The 18,649-nt window shown below is 47.0% G+C and overlaps 1 protein-coding gene across 8 annotated transcripts in view; it reads left to right on the top strand.

Annotated features, from left to right (window-relative positions):
- The window catches only part of PALM2AKAP2 (PALM2 and AKAP2 fusion), a 513,846-nt gene that overhangs the window by 458,995 nt on the left and 36,202 nt on the right, over positions 1-18,649 (top strand). Inside the window, exon 1 of one of the 8 annotated variants that reach the window (XM_069575466.1) lies at positions 11,688-11,784. The exons of the other annotated variants lie outside the window; for them this stretch is intronic. The gene's annotated coding sequence lies outside the window, so the exon portion shown is untranslated. Of the gene's footprint in view, positions 1-11,687; positions 11,785-18,649 lie in introns of those variants that run through there. 8 annotated transcript variants of the gene reach the window in all.

The following is an 18,649-nucleotide window of genomic DNA, read 5'->3' as shown; positions in this document are numbered from 1 at the left end:
GAATGGACTGGCTGTTCTCAGATCCTTGCTATTGTGGTCCAAACTGTGTACCAGACAAAGAGACATTCTTGGGAGTGGCCAGACATTATCTAGAGAATTCCAACCACTCCACGGAAGAGAAAGTCATTCACCTTGAGCCTTTAGAAGAGAAGTCCAGGCATCTGAAGTGGGGGCAGAGGGCAGACACAGTTAAGACTACAGCTGAGACATACCTAAGAACTCAGAGGGAATTCTTAGCTTCAGTGAGCCGTGGAACATCCTGTGTCTTGGGACGCAAAAAGGATGTCAATATTTGCTTCTTTATAGTGAACTTAAAAGAGGTGGACGAACCAGGGCTTAGAGCTCAGCCCTGTCACTTAGTTGCTTTGTGTCCTTGGGCAAGTTGTTGAAGCTCTGAGCCTCAATGTCTTTCTCTGCAAAACAGATTATACCCTACTTCAGGATTGCTGTGTGGATCTCTTGAGATAATGTATGTAAAGGGCATAGTGAAATGCCTAGATATCGTAATGTTCAGTTAATAGTTGTGACCATTGTCATCCATATCAGTTCTATTTCCTGTAAAGGAAACTGGCACACAGCTGAGGCAGCGAGCTCATGAAAGTGTTCTAGGATTCATTTAAGGTATGTGGTGAGGTAGACAAAGAATCTTGGGGCTCATCTTTCTCAATGTGGTAAGTCCAACTGTTCCAGCTTCTTCAAGAGGCAAGATGGTAGTTAAAATTCCTGAGACGAGCAGCTTCACCACTTACTGCTGTATGTCTGGGGGACAAGTCACTGAAAAGTCCCTGAGTCTCAGTTTCCTAAACTGTACAATAGTACTAGGAAGAGGCCTGGCCTCCAGGGTGGGTTTTGAGGAATGAACGTGATTCTGCTCTCAGATTGCTTAGTCCGATGCCTGGTATATGATAAATGCTCAGTGTAAGGTTTTGATGCTCTGATCATCGACCTCAGCCGATCCCTGAGGTCTCCTGGCCTCCCATTTTGACAGGTGCATAAGCACTGCCAGCTCCAGGACTCTGCAGCTTCGGTCTTTGCTGATCACCAGCATTCCCGAGTGCTTCTGCCTGCAGCCGTGCTACCTGAGGATGCCCTGATTCCACAAGTATCTCTTTGCTCTCCCCAGTTTGTCCATCAATTTTCAAAAGTGCAAATACCCTGTGGCCTCCCCCCTCTGGCAAAACGTGAAAACCCTATTATTGGCCTGCTGCCAGAGGACAGAGCAAGAGTGACCTGCCTGCCTTGTGTCCAGGGCCTCCCCTGCCCTGGGCAGGTGACAAGCTGCATTCACGTGCTGTCTCTTAGGGAATCTGTGTTACAGCCTTAGAAGGGAGATATGTTTGTTTCCCTTTGCTGCCATCGTAAATTACCATAAATTTAATCAGGGCTGATTCCTTCTGGTGGCACATAAGGACAGTCTGTTTCATGTCTCCTCCTAGCTCTGAGTGTTGCCAACAATCCTTGGCGCATTTTGGCTTGTAGATGAATCACTCCAATTTCCGTCTCTGTCTTCACATGGAGTTTTCCTTTGTATATGTCTTTGTATGTTCTTTCCTCTTATCAGAACACCGCACCTGTCACTGGACTGAGGGCTCACCCTAATCCGATATGACGTCATCGTAATCAGTTACATCTGCAAAGACTTGATTTCCAGATAAGGTCATATTTTGAGGTTTCCAGTGAATGTGAATTTTAGGGGAGAGACCCTTTAAGCCACCACAGTAATTAGTATACCTGTTTCTCGTCTGGTTGCTCAGTCATGTCTGACTCTTTGCAACTCATGGGCTGTAGCCTCCCAGGCTCCTCTGTTCGTGGGATTATTCTTGCAAGAATACTGAAGTGCGGGGCCATTTCCTCCTCCAGGGGGTCTTCCAACCCAGGGATCTAACCCACATCTCCTGTGTCTCTTGCATTGGCAGGTGGGTTTTTTACCACCCAGCCACCTGGGAAGCCCATTATACACTGTTAATAAAGGAGTAACCCAAGTTTCAGAGAGGAGAAAATCCCTTACATAGCATCACACAGTTTATGTGATACCAGAGGATTCAAACTGTGACCTTTTCACTAGGCTTGAGTTCTCCCCATTGGATCATCTTGCCACTCACAAGAAAGTAGAAAATAAAATAAGGAGATTTAAAAAAAAAAATGAAGGCAGCAAACTGGTGAGCAGCAGTTGGCCACTGGATCAAAGGCGGGCTCTGGAGGGTAAACAGGATGAACGGAGGCTGTGCGAGTGAATGGAGACCCCTCCCCCCTTTTTTGTTTCTGGTTCTCAGACTTTATCCTGTTTCCATAGTCGGTATAACTTGTTGGCTTTCAAGCGCAGTGCTTGCTCCTGGGATTCCGAAGCCCTGCAGAGAGAATCCTCAGAAACGGGACCTGAAGTGGTGACAGTAAGCCGAGGCAAGGAGCACATTTCTTTGTGCAAAGTCAAATACCTTCTGTGACTCCACCTTGCCCTGACTAACTGCTAGTCAGTGTTTATCATGCATCCCCTTGGATGAAGAAATTCCATGCTTTCCTTCTGTTGGAGAGGTTTCTTCTTGGTACTCAGAGCCACAGAAGCAGTGGACAGAAGCAGGTGACTGGCCCTCAGCTGCCAGCAGAGCCAGGCTCAGGCTGCCCAAACCTTTCCCAGTATGTGGTCCAGCATAGCCAGCCCCAGGCAAGACTGGAGAAGCACAGAGCTGTGGGCAAGGTAGTGGTGGTGGGGGGTCATATCACAGGCTCTCCCTGTTTCTGGCTAAACATGGGACTCGAGCAGAGTCAGAACCAGGGTAGGTCCTCAGAGTCAAGGGGAAGTTTCTCTTGGTTTGGGCTCAGTATCCCATGGAATCAGTGGCATTGGTTCACTGCAGAAGGTGGAGTCAGAAGATTTTGTGGGCCTGGCTTGAGCTTTTCAAAGTGCTTCTTGGCTACCCACTTACACCCTGCTTTTCATCAGGCCAGTATCCCCAGTGCCAATCCAGAGCAATAAACTCAAAATTGATCATCTGGACTGTCCTGGGGTCCTCTCTTCCTGCTCAAGCAAGTCAGAGTAAACTGGATCGGAGGTCTGTTTGCTGCACAGCCTGACTTTGTGCTTTTGAAGAAGCCTAAGAAAGTACCGTTTGTGAGTTTTCAGACTGGCAGTTCGTAGTGACACTGATAAGCATGATGGCGAGGCCTGTTGAGTGGATGAGAGTCTAAACCTTCTAGAGCCTTCCACTGGTTCCCTTGCAATCCACAGGTCCTGACTCAGTAGGATCAGACCTCTTTTCTGTTGGTAAGTGGTAGATCCTTTTGCTGAGTTTTCTTCGAGCTCATCAGGTATTTCATGGAAGGGGTACCTTTGATTGTTGGGCTCTTTGTTCTTCTCTAGAGTTGTGAGTGTTGTCTTGGGGAAGTAAAGCCTTCCTGTGGGACATCTCTTACCTTTGAGCGGAGAAGAACTTGGTGGGTGAGCCTGTAAAGAGGACCTGGCTCCATGCTGAGTCCTCTTGCTGACCTCAGATGCTCAGGCCTGGCCTGAGGGCTGGAACTGGGTGACAGAGGGAGGGGATCCCAAGGCAGAAATGGCACTTGGGTCCAGGGTTCAGGATTGCTTTGCAGAATTATCCTGCATCCCATCTTTCCAACACTCCCTGTATTTATTTATTAAAAAAATTTTTTTTGTTTTGGGCCACACTCTATTGCATGTGGGATTTTGATTCCCTGACCAGGGATCGAACCCTTACCCCCTGCATTAGAAGCAGAGTCTTAAACCACTGTATCACCAGGGAAGTCCCAACAGCATGTACTTTAAACATTAGTGAGATGTGGTGTTTCTGCTTACAGAAGACTAGACTTAGCAAACCCAAAATATTATTTTTAAAACTTGACTCAAAGCTTTGAGCTACTTTTCAAGAACAGAAAAAATTGATTCAAATTCACTGAGTTTGTGTATCTGTCCAGCTGTCTGTCTAATAGGTGGATGGGAAGCTACTTGATTGACTCCACTGCACAATTAAATTGAGTGCAACGCCAAAAAAAAAAAAAGACTTGTTTAGAATAACAAATCAGGTCAGCCTCCAATTCTTGTTCTCTGCTTGCTAATCAGAGCTTGGAAAACTTTTTAATGGGGTTTTCCTATGACATATCCTGTCTGTGACACAGTTCATGAAACTCTATGACATTTGACTCCCAGAGAGGAATTTGGTTACTCATACTCAACTTTTCTGGGAATAGACAGCTCATGGAAGGAAAATGTCCATCTATAACAGATTACAGTGTCACACGATTGTGTAGTGTGAGCATATGATATATTATAGCACAAAAAGCATAACTTCCTCCAGGGAAGGTCACGTTCAAAGCACACTTGTCCATCATGGCTGAGTAAAGGCTTCCCTTCTCACCATGGAGATGGAAATTGAAGATTGAGAGGTGTTGCAATACCTAACACGTAGACAAGATGGTCTTTTTTAAGTCTGCGTGTATTTAAAGGTCAAATTTATAACATTTATTGATGTCTGATTACTTTCAGTGATTACTTTTCTAATTATAAAATTAATACATGCTCAATAATACAAACCTTTATAAAAGTTATAGGTTTCACTTCAGCTTATCACTCTGCCCTCAGCATTTGAGTTTCCCCATTTTCCAGAGTTAACCAGTTAATATATTGATGTGATTCTTTCAAATAATATGTGTATAAATGGTATCCTTGGCTTTGAGAAAGTACTTCAGGTGTATAATCTGCCATCATGGTCCCATATTTCCTTTCAGTTCTTGCCCATATCACTATTTATGTTTAATGTACTTAATTTTTTTTACAAATTAATATATGCACATGGTTCAAAATTCAAAAGGTGTAGAAGGGAACGCAGTGAAAAAAAAAAAGTACTTATACATTATACATAACCTGGAAACGAATACAAATACGTGCATGTGTGCATGCTAAGTCACTTAAGCCATGTCCGATTCTATTCACCCTCATTTTTTTTTTGTTAACAGCTACCTCATATGTCCAGTCCACTCCATTCCAGAGAAAACCATTGTCTCTTTCACAGTTATGCTTTCTGGGAAGATGCCCTGGAGAAGGGAATAGCAACCCACTCCAGTATTCTTGCCTAGAGAATTCCATGGATAGAGGAGCCTGGTGGGTTATAGTCCATGGGATTGCGAAGAGTTGGACACCACTGAGTGACCAACACACATATATACATCTATTACATATACATTATATACATCTAGAAACTAATGCAAATATATATAAGACTATATATTCACCTTCATTTTTTGTTAACAACTAAAGTAGCATGGCATAAACACTGTCCTGTACCACTTGCCACTTAACAGAAGATCTTTGAGATTGTCGATACCAATTCTCAGAGAGCTGGAAGCTGTACTAACTTTTAAAGGTTGCATATAATATTCCATTTTACGAATAGTCCAGGCCTCTAACTTAGATTATTTGTAGTCTTTTATTACTGCAAGAAATGTGGCATTGAAGATCTCTGGATAGATATCATTTTATACACATGCCACTGTACCTGAGTATAAATTTTTGAAAGTAGAATTACTGGGTCAAGAACATTGCATATTTTAAAGCTGGATACATATGCCAAATTGCCAGGCAACTTCATGGGATTGGATGAGGGTACCTTTTTCCTCCCATACTGATAACTAATTTTCTTGGTGAAAAATTTATCTCATAATTTAGCTTTTCTCTTATGTGAGTGGGATTAGGAATCTTTTTCTAAGAGTAATGTATATATTTTTTGTGTGTCAGCTGTTTTCCATGTCTTTTGTCCATTTTTTTGTGCTTGGGTTGTTAGTCTTTTACCTATGGTTTGTACAAATTCTTTATAAATCATGAATATTAAACTTTTGTGATATGTTGTAACTATTTTCTGTTTATTTCAATTTTAGCCGCCATTCACTGAGTCCTTTTATTGTAGGACAAACCCCCTTAGTGGTCATTGTACTTCATGTCAGCTCCCTAAGGTAGCAGTAGTTTTGTGTCCTTTTTTTACAGAGATAGGGAGGCCCAGGTCTGTTGGATACCAAAGCCCATTCTTTACCAGAACTCTGTACCCCTCTATACACAATATATGAATATAGCATCATTCCAGGTTGCCAGGCACTTTTGGAACTATCCTTTCTAAAGTTTGACCAGCATTCCATCAGTTCAGCAAACTGCAGTTTTCAGGTGCTGATTTTAATGACCACACAGTTTCACTGCCAGCAGGTTTTTACTTTTCTAGACAAAGTTGCAATCGATGCATTTCTCCTAAAGCTTTGCTCTCCAAGATGCACCATAATGGCACCAATATTCCTGCAGGAGATACAGTGTCTGAAGGAGCTAACAGAGGGAACTTTTGAATCTGTGATCCTTGATGGAGGGACCCAAAACAGACTCAGGGCAGAAATGAGGTTCCCAGCTTAGGGGTACTGTACTGGCCTTCTAGACTTTTCAGCCCCTTTCCCATACATGGTTACCAGTAAGTAGCTTCCTCTGGTTGTGGAATGAAGCATACCATATATTACAATTCCAGATTCTCCTCCATTCTAAAGCCTTCTTTCTGATCTGTATTGGAGGCGGGTTAGAGGGTGCAGTGGAAAGGCGAAGGGCATGGAAGTTGGTGAGCGATTCCTTTTTCTGTAGAATAATATTTCTTCCAGGAATAAATGCGATCATGGAACATAACATAGCTGGGTGGTCTGTACATCTCGTGTGTTCTTCCACACCCCCTGCTCTGTGGCTTTCAGGGTCCTGAACTGAGGATGTGCCACTGAGTCTAGATTTCCTGCAGCCTTTTGAGGGAAGTTACTGTTCGGTTCCCGTATCATCCCTTTTCTCTCGATAAATTAAGGTCTGGTTATGTTAGCTTCCTGTGTGCCTGTGCTCAGTTGTGTCCAACTCTGCGACCCTGTGGACTGTAACCAGCCAGGCCCTTCTGTCCGTGGGATTATCCTGGCAAGAATACTGGAGTGGATTGCCATTTCCTCCTCCAGGGGATCTTCCCAACCCAGGAATGAACCTGCATTTGCTGTTGTTTTTTAATTGCTAAGTTCGTCTCCGACTCTGCGACCCCCATCGACTGTAGTCCACCAGCTCTTCTGTCCATGGGATTTCCCAGACAAGAATACTGGAGTGGATTGCCGTTTCCTCCTCCAGGGGAATCTTCCCAACCCAGGGCCAGGGCTAGAACCCGCATCTCCTGCATTGGCAGGTGGATTCTTTTAGCACTGAGCCTCCTGGGAAGCCCCTTAGTTCCCTATACTTCAAGCCAATTAGAGATTCTTCTGGGTAAACAAGCTCCTATTTTAAATTGTAAGTATTCCCATCAAATTTACATCCAAGTGCAAGTTCCTTTAAATCCCTTGGCTCCATGCTGAGATGTGGCACCTTTTGGAGGTGGGACTGGAAGGAGGCACCCCCCTGAAGGGGGGAGGGCAGCAGCCCAGAAAGGAGGAGGTGGCCCTGGCCATTTAGAAAGGACATGTGGCGATGCCCCAGCTGACATCTGAGGAAGCTGAGGCCCAAGCTTCCTTCAGCGTGTTGCTTGAATTAGGTCTTGGAGCAATTTGAAAAGCTGCAAACTTCTATCTTCTCTGCACCGTGGAGAGGGTGCCTACCCCATGCTGACCTCACCCCTCCCTATTTTACAGTTCAGGCAGCAGGCTGGGTAGCACCATTCGAAGCCAGCCTCTCCCTCCACTGTCTGCTGCATCTCAGCAAGTCCATTTGGAACATTCTGTCACACTGAAGGTACATAAATGGGATGGCTCTATTTACCAGAATAAACTCCATCAACTAAAGAGATAAAGTTCTGACCAGGGGAATGTCAGAGACAGAGCGGAGTTCCTTCCCGGAATCCTTGAAATCTCTTGGCAAAGGTTTTGAGCAGTTTCAAAGGAAGCAGCTGCCCCCATCTGCTATCTGGCTTTCTCTTGACTCTGCCTGCATGCTCACCGGACTCAGAACGATCCTGGGCTTCACCTCTGTCCAGGGGCCATGCCAGTATCACAGAACAACAAGTTTAGGGGCAGAAAGGAGATGTGGGTGGAGGGGTTCATCTAGCTTGGCTCCTTTATTTTACAGAGCAGAAAACAGACCCAGAAGATAAGCCTGGTCTTCCTAGGGTCACGGAGAAGCAGGCACGTGGTTTCAAAGGCAGTCTGTTACTGCCTGCAATTCGCTGTTTAATTCTTCCCCTTTGATTCTTAGCGTACTTGTTGGGTCTGCTCCATCCTGAACTGCCATGGGTGCCTTCCAGGGGACCAAGCCCTGCCTCATGGGTGGGATTTGTGGGTTCCAGCCAGATATCTGTTCCCAACCAGCTGTGTGACCCTGGGGAGGGCATGGCTCCCGAGGCTGAGGCCCGCCCCTTGGTGGAATGGATGAGGATCCCCACCTTGCAGCTGGTCAAAGGAGGGTAGAGAGAAATTATGTGAGCGTGGGTGTCCCAGGGCGGCCCCCAGGAGGCAGGCAGTAGACCTTTGCTGAGTGACGATCGCAGTAGCATTGATGACCTTCCCACCCCAGCTGCTTGGTCCTCACAAATTGCACATTGCTTCCCAGACAACCAGGACCAAGTTTCCAAAGCAATTCCTTGCTCCCAGTGCAAGGCACCTCAGAGACTAAAACAGATCAGGCTACAGCAGCTGGAGAACCAAACTGGCAGTACACAGTTTTCATAAACTCAGAAAAGGATGGACATGTAGCCTCGAAGTGTGGATACTGCTGGATTCTGCTCTGTCCCTTCCCTTCGGGAGACCCCCCCACCCCCCAACCTCGCTGCCTCTCAAATCATTCCCTGCCAACAACTCAGGTGACTGCGACTGTACTTTTGTGGTCTCCTTCTAGCTTGCTGACTTCATTTCTCCCTCTGCCTCTGAGAACAATCCATTTTTTCTGGAGCATCTTGCCACAGAACATTTTTCCTAATTTCACCATACTTTTGCAGCCAGAGGGAGGGGTATGTGGTATGTACAAATATGAGTGATACATGTGCATATGTGTGAGCATGGGTGTTGCTTTGCTGGGCCTGTTGTGACAGCATACCACAAGGTGGGCAGCTGAAGCAACAGAAATGTATTGTTGCACAGTTTGGAGACAAGACGTGTCAAACCAAGGTGTTGGTGGAGGTGGCTTCTTCGAGGGCTACAGGGAAGGCTTGTTCAAACCCCTCTTCTTGGTTGACGGACCCCTGTCTTCTCTCCCGGCCTCTTCACATTCTTTCTAGGCATGCCTCTGTGTCTAAAGCTCCTCCTTTTATAAGGCACTAGTCACATTGGGTTAGGGCCCACCTGAATGACATCACTTGAGTTGATGATCTCTGTAAAGACCTTCATCTCCAAATAAGGTCATATTTTGAGGTCCTGCATGTTAAGACTTCAACTTACGAAGTTGGGTTTGAGGGAATGCAATTCAACTCATAACAAAGTGCATGTATATCTGTGTGTTTGTGTAATACACCATGACATCTCAGACTCCAGTCAAGAATGTATCTATTACTTAGGTACTAGCACTTTAAGAGCACGTGCAGTACTCCCTGGTGGTACAATGGTTGAGAATATGCCTGCCAGTGCAGGGACTATGGGTTTAATCCCCGGTCCAGGGAGATTCCACGTGCCCTGGAACATCCAAGCCCACACATCACAACCGCCGAAGCCCACTTGCTCTTGAGGCTGCAAGAGCACATATGATTTCCTCTTTTGCAACCACTCCTGCCTCTTGGCTCGAAATCACCTCTTTGTGGAGGGTCGTGCCTTGCTCTCTCATTTCTGAGCAGAGCAGTGGCACTCTGGGTATGGGATGTCCTCTCCACACTTTACTTTAGACCCTAAGTAGCATCTTGAAATGCATTTGGCCCTACAGTAGAACATTCCAGTTATTCCAAAGGGCAGAGCAGCCTAACATCAGAGTTTCCATAGCATAGCGCTCCCTGGAGACTTGGGTATCACCCAGTCAGTCACCGAGAAACTCCTGGATATTTCTAAATACAGTTCAGCTCATTAAAAATGTCATTTGGATGTTGTAAACAGTTGTAAAGTACACTATACGTTTAGCTTCCCTGGTGGCTCAGAGGGTAACGTATCTGCCTGCAATGCGGGAGACCCGGGTTTGATCCTTGGGTCGGGAAGATCCCCTAGAGAAGGAAATGGCAACCCACTCCAGTATTCTTGCCTGGAAAATCCCATGGACGGAGAAGCCTGATAGGCTACAGTCCACGGGGTTGTAAAAAGTCGGACACGACTGAGCAACTTCACTTCATATTTAGCTTCCTTGTCAAAAGAGACTGCCTGGGCTTCATCCACGCTGGTGATTCTTTCCCAGACTTGTGTTTGCGGGAGAGTCTCAGGGATCTGCGATGCTGACCTGCCACCGTCTTTGGACCATTCGCTGCTTCGCCAGGATGACTGTTCCCAAACTGACCCCAAATAGATGGCCCCACAGGACTATACTTGGTATCTGTCCTCCTCTTTCTACTTAGTTCACTGTGAATCTCTGTGCTCTTTGTCTCTTCTAAAATCTTAACTGAAGAAAATGAATTCTGCATGGCCCTGATAGCCCTGGAATTCTGACTGACTTTCCAGCCAGCCAAAACCCTAAATTATGCCCCAAACTTCCCAGGGTAACCCAGGGTTCTGGGTGACCAGGTGAGTGGAAACGTGTCCACCCTGAGGCAGTGCTGGGAACCAGTCATTAACGAAGCATGAGCCTTAGTGTGTGGTGCTAAGGGTCTGCTTCTCTAGTGAAAGAGCGAGGGATGTATGTGAGGCAGTTGTGTCTCCCCAAGGCACACGTGGATCTTTTCTCTTTTCCTTCATGGCAGAAGATACTAGTTAGCCCTGAGAAAGGGGAAACCACTCCCCCCAGACATCCCATGAATTTAGCACTCATCCCTGTCTTCAAATTCTGTCCCATTTCAACATGGGATATAATGTAACCACTGAAAATATATCAGACCCTGACCCTTAAACGACACAGAAAGTGCTTGTGAGATAATGTGAAGTGAAAAAAATATCTGGCTACAAGACTGCCTATAGTGTGGTCTCAACTCTATGAAATACCTATTTCTAAAAAGGAGACTGCATGCTTAGCTCCCTTTCTCTCAGTGGAGGGAAGATGAATGACTTTTGTTTTCCAAATTTTCTGCAGTGAGCATTTATTATTTTATACACACATATGTAAACCCTAAAGCGAAGTTGCTCAGTCTTCCGACTCTTTGTGACCCCGTGGACTGTAGCCTACGAGGTTCCTCCATCCATGGAATTTCCCAGGCAAGAATATCAGAGTGGGTTGCCATTTCCTTCTCAAACATATATAAGCTGTCCTAAGAAGTTCCTTTAACTGGATGCAGTCTGTTTCACCTGGATCTTCAGAATCTATGAGGTTTTTTTTTTTTTTTTGCTTTGCCGCCTTTAACATCACTGAGATATTCATTCCCTGGCTGCCCAAGGCCCATCTCTAACTTGCCAAGAAGACAGCCCCAACTGGCTCCTTTGAGCATCACTAGCCTCCCACCCTCCCACTCAGCCCTGGACGTAGGGAGTGGACGAGCGAGGCCTCTGGCTGACTGGCTGCTGCCCTCTAGGCTCGGGCCCTGTAGGGAGGGGCCAGGCCTCTTTGAAGGGGGTTAAAGTTCTTCGTTGTGTGAATGGCCTTTGAAGGAGCAGAGGGAGGGCCAGCCGTGACCTCACAGTCTTCTGTCAGGAGACTCAGAAGGAATTTGTCCAGCTTGAGCCAGGGCGCAGGAAACCGCCTGGAAAAAGAGGCAGTTCTGAGCGGGGACGTGTGAAGCGGGCACTCTGGGCAGGGTAAGCCGACTCTGCTGACCTAACTTACTGTCCTTTGCTTTCTGATCTGCAAGGAGAGGGTTCCCTCGTGAGGCCAGAGTCTCTATGGAGGAGGAACTCAGGGCGGGGACTGTGGCGCTGTGCTGTGGACGCCTTTCCTGCTGGAGAGAGAGTGGGCAGCTGGGCTTGGACAGGAGACTTGCTTCTTTTCTTACTAATCTTGTCAGACTCCCGGCTTTCTGAGCAGGAGCTCCGAGCCACACATACAGCCCGGGCAAAGGCACCCACCTCCTCTTTGCCAGATAGTGCTTTGAAGATGGTGCATGAGTGTGTGCATGTGTGTGCCTGAGTGTGTGTGTGTGTCCCCCTTTCCACATCAGAACCAAGTGGCCCACCAGTCCTGGTGACTGTTTCTCTTATTTAATCTACAAGCCCACGTTGCAGAATGTGCCACATTCATAGAGTGACTTGAGCCTTCGCAGGGGAACATGTATGCCCATCTGCTGTGGGACCCAGGGCTATGGGAAGAAAACTGCATCAGCTCTCTTCCTAAGTACAGGACTCATCTGTGGACAAAGAGTTAATCTCGAAAGCCTCTGGCACCGTTTTCTCCTGGCTCTGTGTTCACACAGTGGATTTTTTGCCGGGCCCACGGTGGAGCCCAGCTTTTGCTCTCTGCCATTACTGGTTGGCCAGGCCTGAATCCAAGATCCCGAACTATTTTAAAACTAAGAAGGACACAGCTAAGTTATACAGGACTGAAGCCAGGGACTTGCTTTCAGCAGAATCAGTTACCCTAGAAATTTCAGGCTGCAGAAGCCAAAGTTCCCTCTGTGGCCTTGACCTTGGTTTATTCTGGAGGTGGGGGACTGTTCTATGAGATAGTTTCATAGTGAAAAGGGTCTTCTGCAGGAAGAACATCTGAGGACTCCTTGATAAAGAGCTTGGAGTGTATCCCATCAAGGAAGAAGCGAAACTTGCCTTTCTTGGAGCTGAAATAAGGCATTTGCCTCATTCAGGGGAAATCTCCCAGTGCTTCTCAATCCCTTTGGTAGGGAATGGGTCTCCAAAGAAAATAAGCCTTTCACCAGCGGCTGCAGAAGAGGCAACAGCTTCTTTCCTCGCCTCCTCCCATCTCACCCCCTTCACACACACACTCTTTCGTTTCTTTCAGAGAGAGCCCAAGCTGTAAATGTGTTCATCAAACCACACCTTGACATCTTCCAGATGTGCAGCCTGACATCTGAGCCACTGACTTTTCAGCAGGGTGAAGGGGATGCTATTAATAGGGCAGGCTGCAGTGGTGGGAGACTCCCTTTACATTACAAAGGGACCGCTTCTTTATCAGGATTGTCCTCGAGTCAAGACACAGCCCGGCCTTGTTTCCAATGGAAGGGGCTTCCAGAAGTGTTTTCATGCCGTCGTCTGCAAGCCTGGACCTGAGACCTGAGCCAGAGAGAATAGCAGGAGGGTGACTGCTAGGTTGACCAAGACCAGAGAAGCTCTCAGAAAGAAAAGCGGAGCCTGTAGGAACAGAAGGCTCTTTTTCGGACTGTCAGAGTCACATTTAGCCATAATGGCTTCATGGCAGGAGGTCAGTGGGGGGATGGGGGTAGGGGGAGGAAACCCCAGAGGCAGAGTTAGTGTTAGCCCCCTCTATTAGGGGTCATGTCCTATCCCCGAGCCCATCCAGTCTAAATTTAGCTGTAAGTACCCTGGAATGCCGGGGGTCTGAGATCTGCCTCTTGTCAGCCAGGAGCTGGGTCTCTGGCCTCCTTGGGGAGTGGCCCGCCTCCTGGCTTCCCACGGCCAACACCAGCCTTTGCTGTTACAGGCCGGAAGACGCTCTGCTGGGGTGGGGTGGGGGGAGAGGAAGTTCTGCCTGGGACTGGAATGCGGTCCAGGTTAACTCCAGGGTCGTTCCCCTCCACTTCCTGGCCCAGAAGCCTGGAGCCCAACCCAGGAAGCAAGCCGTCCTCGGACATTCCCACTCTCCGTACCTTCACAGGGGTGGGTGGAAGGGGCCACTCAGAGTCCCAGCGGCTTCTCTAGTGGGGGTGGGGGTGGGGGTGGGAGAGGAGGTGCAGGCTACTGAGGAACCCTGGTGCTTCCAGCTTCCTTCATCCGTTCTTCTCAGCCTGCCCCATCTGCCACCTTGAACAGACCAGGCAGTTGCCTTCTAGTTACTGTTGTAGCAGTCTCTCCTCTTGTTATCTCTGCTAACACATCTCTTTATGTGAATCTGCCCTCTCTCTCTCTCCAAGGCTGTAAGCTCCCTGCTGCAGCGTGAGGCGCACTCCAGAGCCCTGCGGTCCTCCCAGGGCCCCGGCACAGGGCTTGTCACTCTACAGGTTCTCAGGACGTGCCGTAGAGATCCACCGTTACCTCTTCAGCCTCTGTGCTCCCCTTCCATGCTCCTTGGGTTCCCTCGGGCTTCAGTCTGTCTCCCCCAGACCTCCCGACTGGGGCTCCACCCCATGCTTCCAAGGCTGATGAACCTCAGCAGCCCCAGGCGGACATCTTACCAGTGTCTGGGCATCCTCCCCCTGCCAGGTCGCACCCTCTCCTCCCATTTGCCGTCCTGATGGAAACTTCGGCCAGAAAATAAAGAGCCCTGAGTAAACCATTAAAGAGAGCCACTCATGGCCTATGGAACACAGCAGTTGTGCCCTGTGTCTTAAAAACTCAACTTAGGAAAGAGAGGCAGGACAAGAAAAGCAAACAGATGCCCTCTGGTTTCACAGCCATGAGGAAGTTTTTCTTTGTACTGTGCCCCTCTTCCTAGGCCAAGAACGAGTTCATACTTTTGGTGTAACTTTAAAATAACTAGATTAAAGGATCAGGTCACTTATTACCTGGGGAAACGTGTTTCTAATTTAAATATCGTGGCTTTAGTAGGAAGTAATCTGGGTTATTCAGAGCAGAGAAACCTGCCTGTGCAGCAGGCGCCTGGTGTTTGAATGAATTTGGGTCACAGTGCATTTAGGCTAGGAGCCTGGGAAGCTGGTGACAGACATCGTTAACAGTAGGGTGTTGTGTTAGTCGCTCAAGAGTAGGATGTTATGTTAGTTGCTCGGTCGTGTCCAACTCTTTGCGACCCCATGGACTGTAGCCTGCCAGGCTCCTCTGTCCATAGCATTCTCTGTCCATGGGATCCTCTAGGTAAGAATACTGGAGTGGGTTGCCACTCCCTTCTCCAGGGGATCTTCCCAACCCAGGGACCGAACCCAGGTCTTCTGCATTGCAGGGGGGTTCTTCACCATCTGAGCCACCAGGGAAGCTCAAGAGTAGGGTAGGGAGGTAGAGAATAGACAAACACAACAGAGTGAGTAGAAGCATCTGCTTCTCACTTGACCTTGTAGCAAAGGACACCTTTCTGGCGTCCCCCTGGGCCCAGCCAGACCTGCTAAGGACAATGCATTGCCTTCACAAGTGCTTTCTGTGCCTGATGCCCCCAGCCAGAGGCCCAGGTGTCCTGGGAAGAGAGAGCAGACAGTCATCCGTGGCCTAAGCAGAGCAGGCTGCAGGGCCCTGATGTGTCCTCTGTGCAAGTCAAATGGCCACCTTACCTGTGCTGCCAACTGGTGCTGGGGAGGAGTCGTAGCCTTGTCCACTGCCGTGACTGGGATGTGGGATTTCAAATTTTGCCTCTGGATGTCATCAGAGGAAGCACAGGACCCGCCTCAGAGGCCAGATCCCCAGACTGAGCAGGAGGTCCGCATCCCAAACTCTATCCAGAGGGTCCTGCAGGTAGAGCAGAAGATGAGAACTGAAACTAGGTCTCCAGGGCATCCGGTTGGTTTTGAAAGGGGTCCTCGACTTGTGAAGCCAAGTTGTATACTGTGACTTCTAGAGATTCAGGTGTGCAAACCATCAGCCTGAAAATCACACAAATGATCTTCAGATCCATACACCTTCATAAGACTTCCCTTGTCATTTTGGAAGCTTCCAGTCATGGAGAATACCTTTTGAGGTACTGGGATAGAATTCAGAAGAACTGATCTTCCTTCAGGTCCTGGATGTGCTATTTATTAGCCAGGAGATCCTGGGACAATCTCTCTAAACCTCTTTTTTTTTTTTTTACTTTTTAAAATTATGAAAATATGATAACACATTTATATGAGACTTAGAAAATACAGAACAAGGTTACATATAGTTCCACTATGTGCATGCGTGCATTGCCACTTCAGTCGTGTGCGACCCTCTGGACTGTAGCCTGCCAGGCTCCTCTGTCCGTGGGATTCTCCAGGCAAGATACTGGAGTGGGTCGCAACGCCCTCCTCCAGGGGATCTTAGAACCTACATCTCTTATGTCTCCTGCATTGGCAGATGGGTTCTTTACCACTAGCACCACCTGGAAATTAGTTGGGAGTTTCAATATCAAACTCTCAAAAATTAATAGGATGAATATACAGAGAAATAGAAGGATACATAGTACACTTGGTCTAAACCTTTTATTCTCCCCTTAATTACGCCACTTAGCACAAGCCTCAGGGGCCCTTCAGAGAAGGCAGTGGCACCCCACTCCAGTGCTCTTACCTGGAAAATCCCATGGATGGAGGAGCCTGGTGGGCTGCAGTCCATGGGGTTGCTAAGAGTCGGACACGACTGAGCGGCTTCACTTTCACTTTTCACTTTCATGCATTGGAGAAGGAAATGGCAACCCACTCCAGTGTTCTTGCCTGGAGAATCCCAGGGACGGGGAAGCCTGGTAGGCTGCTGTCTATGGGGTCGCACAGAGTTGAACACGACTGAAGTGACTTAGCAGCAGGGGCCCCTGGGAGTTAAAGAGAGCTGAACTCCTGGAGGAGAGCAGGTGCCTATGGAACGAGGTATTTCTGATTAGACCCTGGCTGACCATTCTTGGCGTATGTGTTCCAGATTAGGGTGTCTGCTCCTGGAATGTAATTTAAGCTAACTTCAGACACACACACACATATTATATTGTGTCTGCCTGAGTATTTTAAAGTAAATTGTAGACATCCTGACCAGCTGTTAGCTATTCTGGGAAACCAGGAGGCCAGCAGGGCAGGCAGATATTACATGCCAGATTGTTAGGTCTCCACCTAGAGATGGCGGTCCCCCTCTACCTGGGGAAATTCGATCCTTGGGTTGGGAAGATCCCCTGAGGAGAAATGGTACCCCACTCCAGTATTCTTGCCTGAGGAATCCCATGGACAGAGGAGCCTGGCAAGCTACAGTCCATGGGGCTCGAAAAGAGTCAGAACTGAATGACTGAGCACACAGGTACACATGCATAGTCTATTTCAGAAAAGCTACAGTCCATTTAATGAACGTTCATTTTATCGGAATTTGGAGTCAGGCTCACCTTATCTGAATGAAGCATGGAGAAAATTCTGGTCTTATCTTCAAAGGGAGCAGTGAGTATTTATTGGTTTAAATATGACATCATTTAATGATGTCAAACCCAGACTCCTGCCAGATCCTTGCACAGAGGGGTTCCTAGGCCACTTCCACTCACCTGGTATAATGACGTGGTGGCTTTGATCACATCAGGCCATCTAGCACAAAGGTAAATTCTGCCTGCTGAGACAGAACTCAGGAATTTGCTCTTTGGTTATAATTGTTCCCTAACTTTACAAAAACTCAGGAACTCTGAGGCAGAATTGTAAGCCAGCACTGCAGAGTTGTTTATCTCTTTAAGGACTTCTGCCCTGATTAGAGTTTAGAACTCTGCTCCCTGAGGTAGATAGAATCAAGTCTCAGGAAGAATTTTCTGAATTTGTGGAAAGGAGCTGAAGCCTCGTGTAACTAACAGGAAGGAGAGCCTCTTTCCTGTTTACACTCCACAGTGTCTAGATTTTTGTGGACAGTATTGGAAAGCAATCACCTCAGATTACACTGAGACTCCAAATTTGCCTGTAATTAGCATTTTAAAAATGTTTGACACATCTCAGACATAACTGGTGAGACTCTATTTCCAACTCAAGGCTAAAACTTTTGTTTTTGATATTGCAAAAATGTACTGTCAAATGATGTTCTCAAGATATTTAAACTTTTGAATTGGGACAGTTGTTGCTAGTTCAGAATATATCCTTGGAAAAAAGGATAGAGTTTTAAAAGTTCTTTAAAAAAAAAAAAAAAGCTGTAGGGCATCTGCTCCTTCATTATCCGACATGAGAACCATGAAGCATCCAGGAGAAGGGGATGATGCTGACAAAGTGTTCCTGGGGATGCTGTGGAAACAGGCTCAGTTACTCCAATCTCTGTGATCAGCAACAAGAGGTTAATACAGGCAAGTGTTTCACTTCACCTGACCAGACTAAGTAAACCCCAAAATAGATTTATGACTTCCTAGGAAGTATGGGAAATCCAGTTTTTGTTAAGAAAAGGGTGTTGTCTCCTGGAACTTATTGTTGCTGCTAATTTCATCATGACCCTAAAGAATAAGCCTCCTGCATTTTAAATGAATGAATCTATGACTAACTGAACTATAGAATTAATTATATGCCTTTCTGCTTCTTTCAGTGTCACAGTGCCCTTTTTCTTATCATGTCAACTATTGTAAAGTGTTTTCTGTTTCAGTAGAGGAGTATTTTTTACCATATTTCAGTCCCAGCAGCTTCCTACTATTTTCCTACCTATTTTCCCTCCCCAAAGCCAAAGGGATAGAAGGAAAGCTCTACTTACTCCCATGAAAACATTAGCAGTGAATCGTTGGCCAAGTGAAGCCGCAGGTGGGAGCGTCATGGGCAGTCTGATTTTCACCATAGCAGTACTGTGTCTCTTTTTGTTGCTCAGCTTTCCATGGAGCAGGCTAATTTTGACCTAGGTTTTCCTGATGTTTGAATGGCAGCCAATTAGTTTCACGCATTCAAATTTCCTGTAATTCTTAAATGACGTAGAAGTTACTGACAATCACTTT

This window comes from Ovis canadensis, chromosome 2, assembly GCF_042477335.2.
Source record: "Ovis canadensis isolate MfBH-ARS-UI-01 breed Bighorn chromosome 2, ARS-UI_OviCan_v2, whole genome shotgun sequence".
Lineage (NCBI taxonomy): Eukaryota > Metazoa > Chordata > Mammalia > Artiodactyla > Bovidae > Ovis > Ovis canadensis.
The sequence above is the reverse complement of the archived record's forward strand: the minus strand, read 5'-3'. Positions and strand labels throughout refer to the sequence as shown.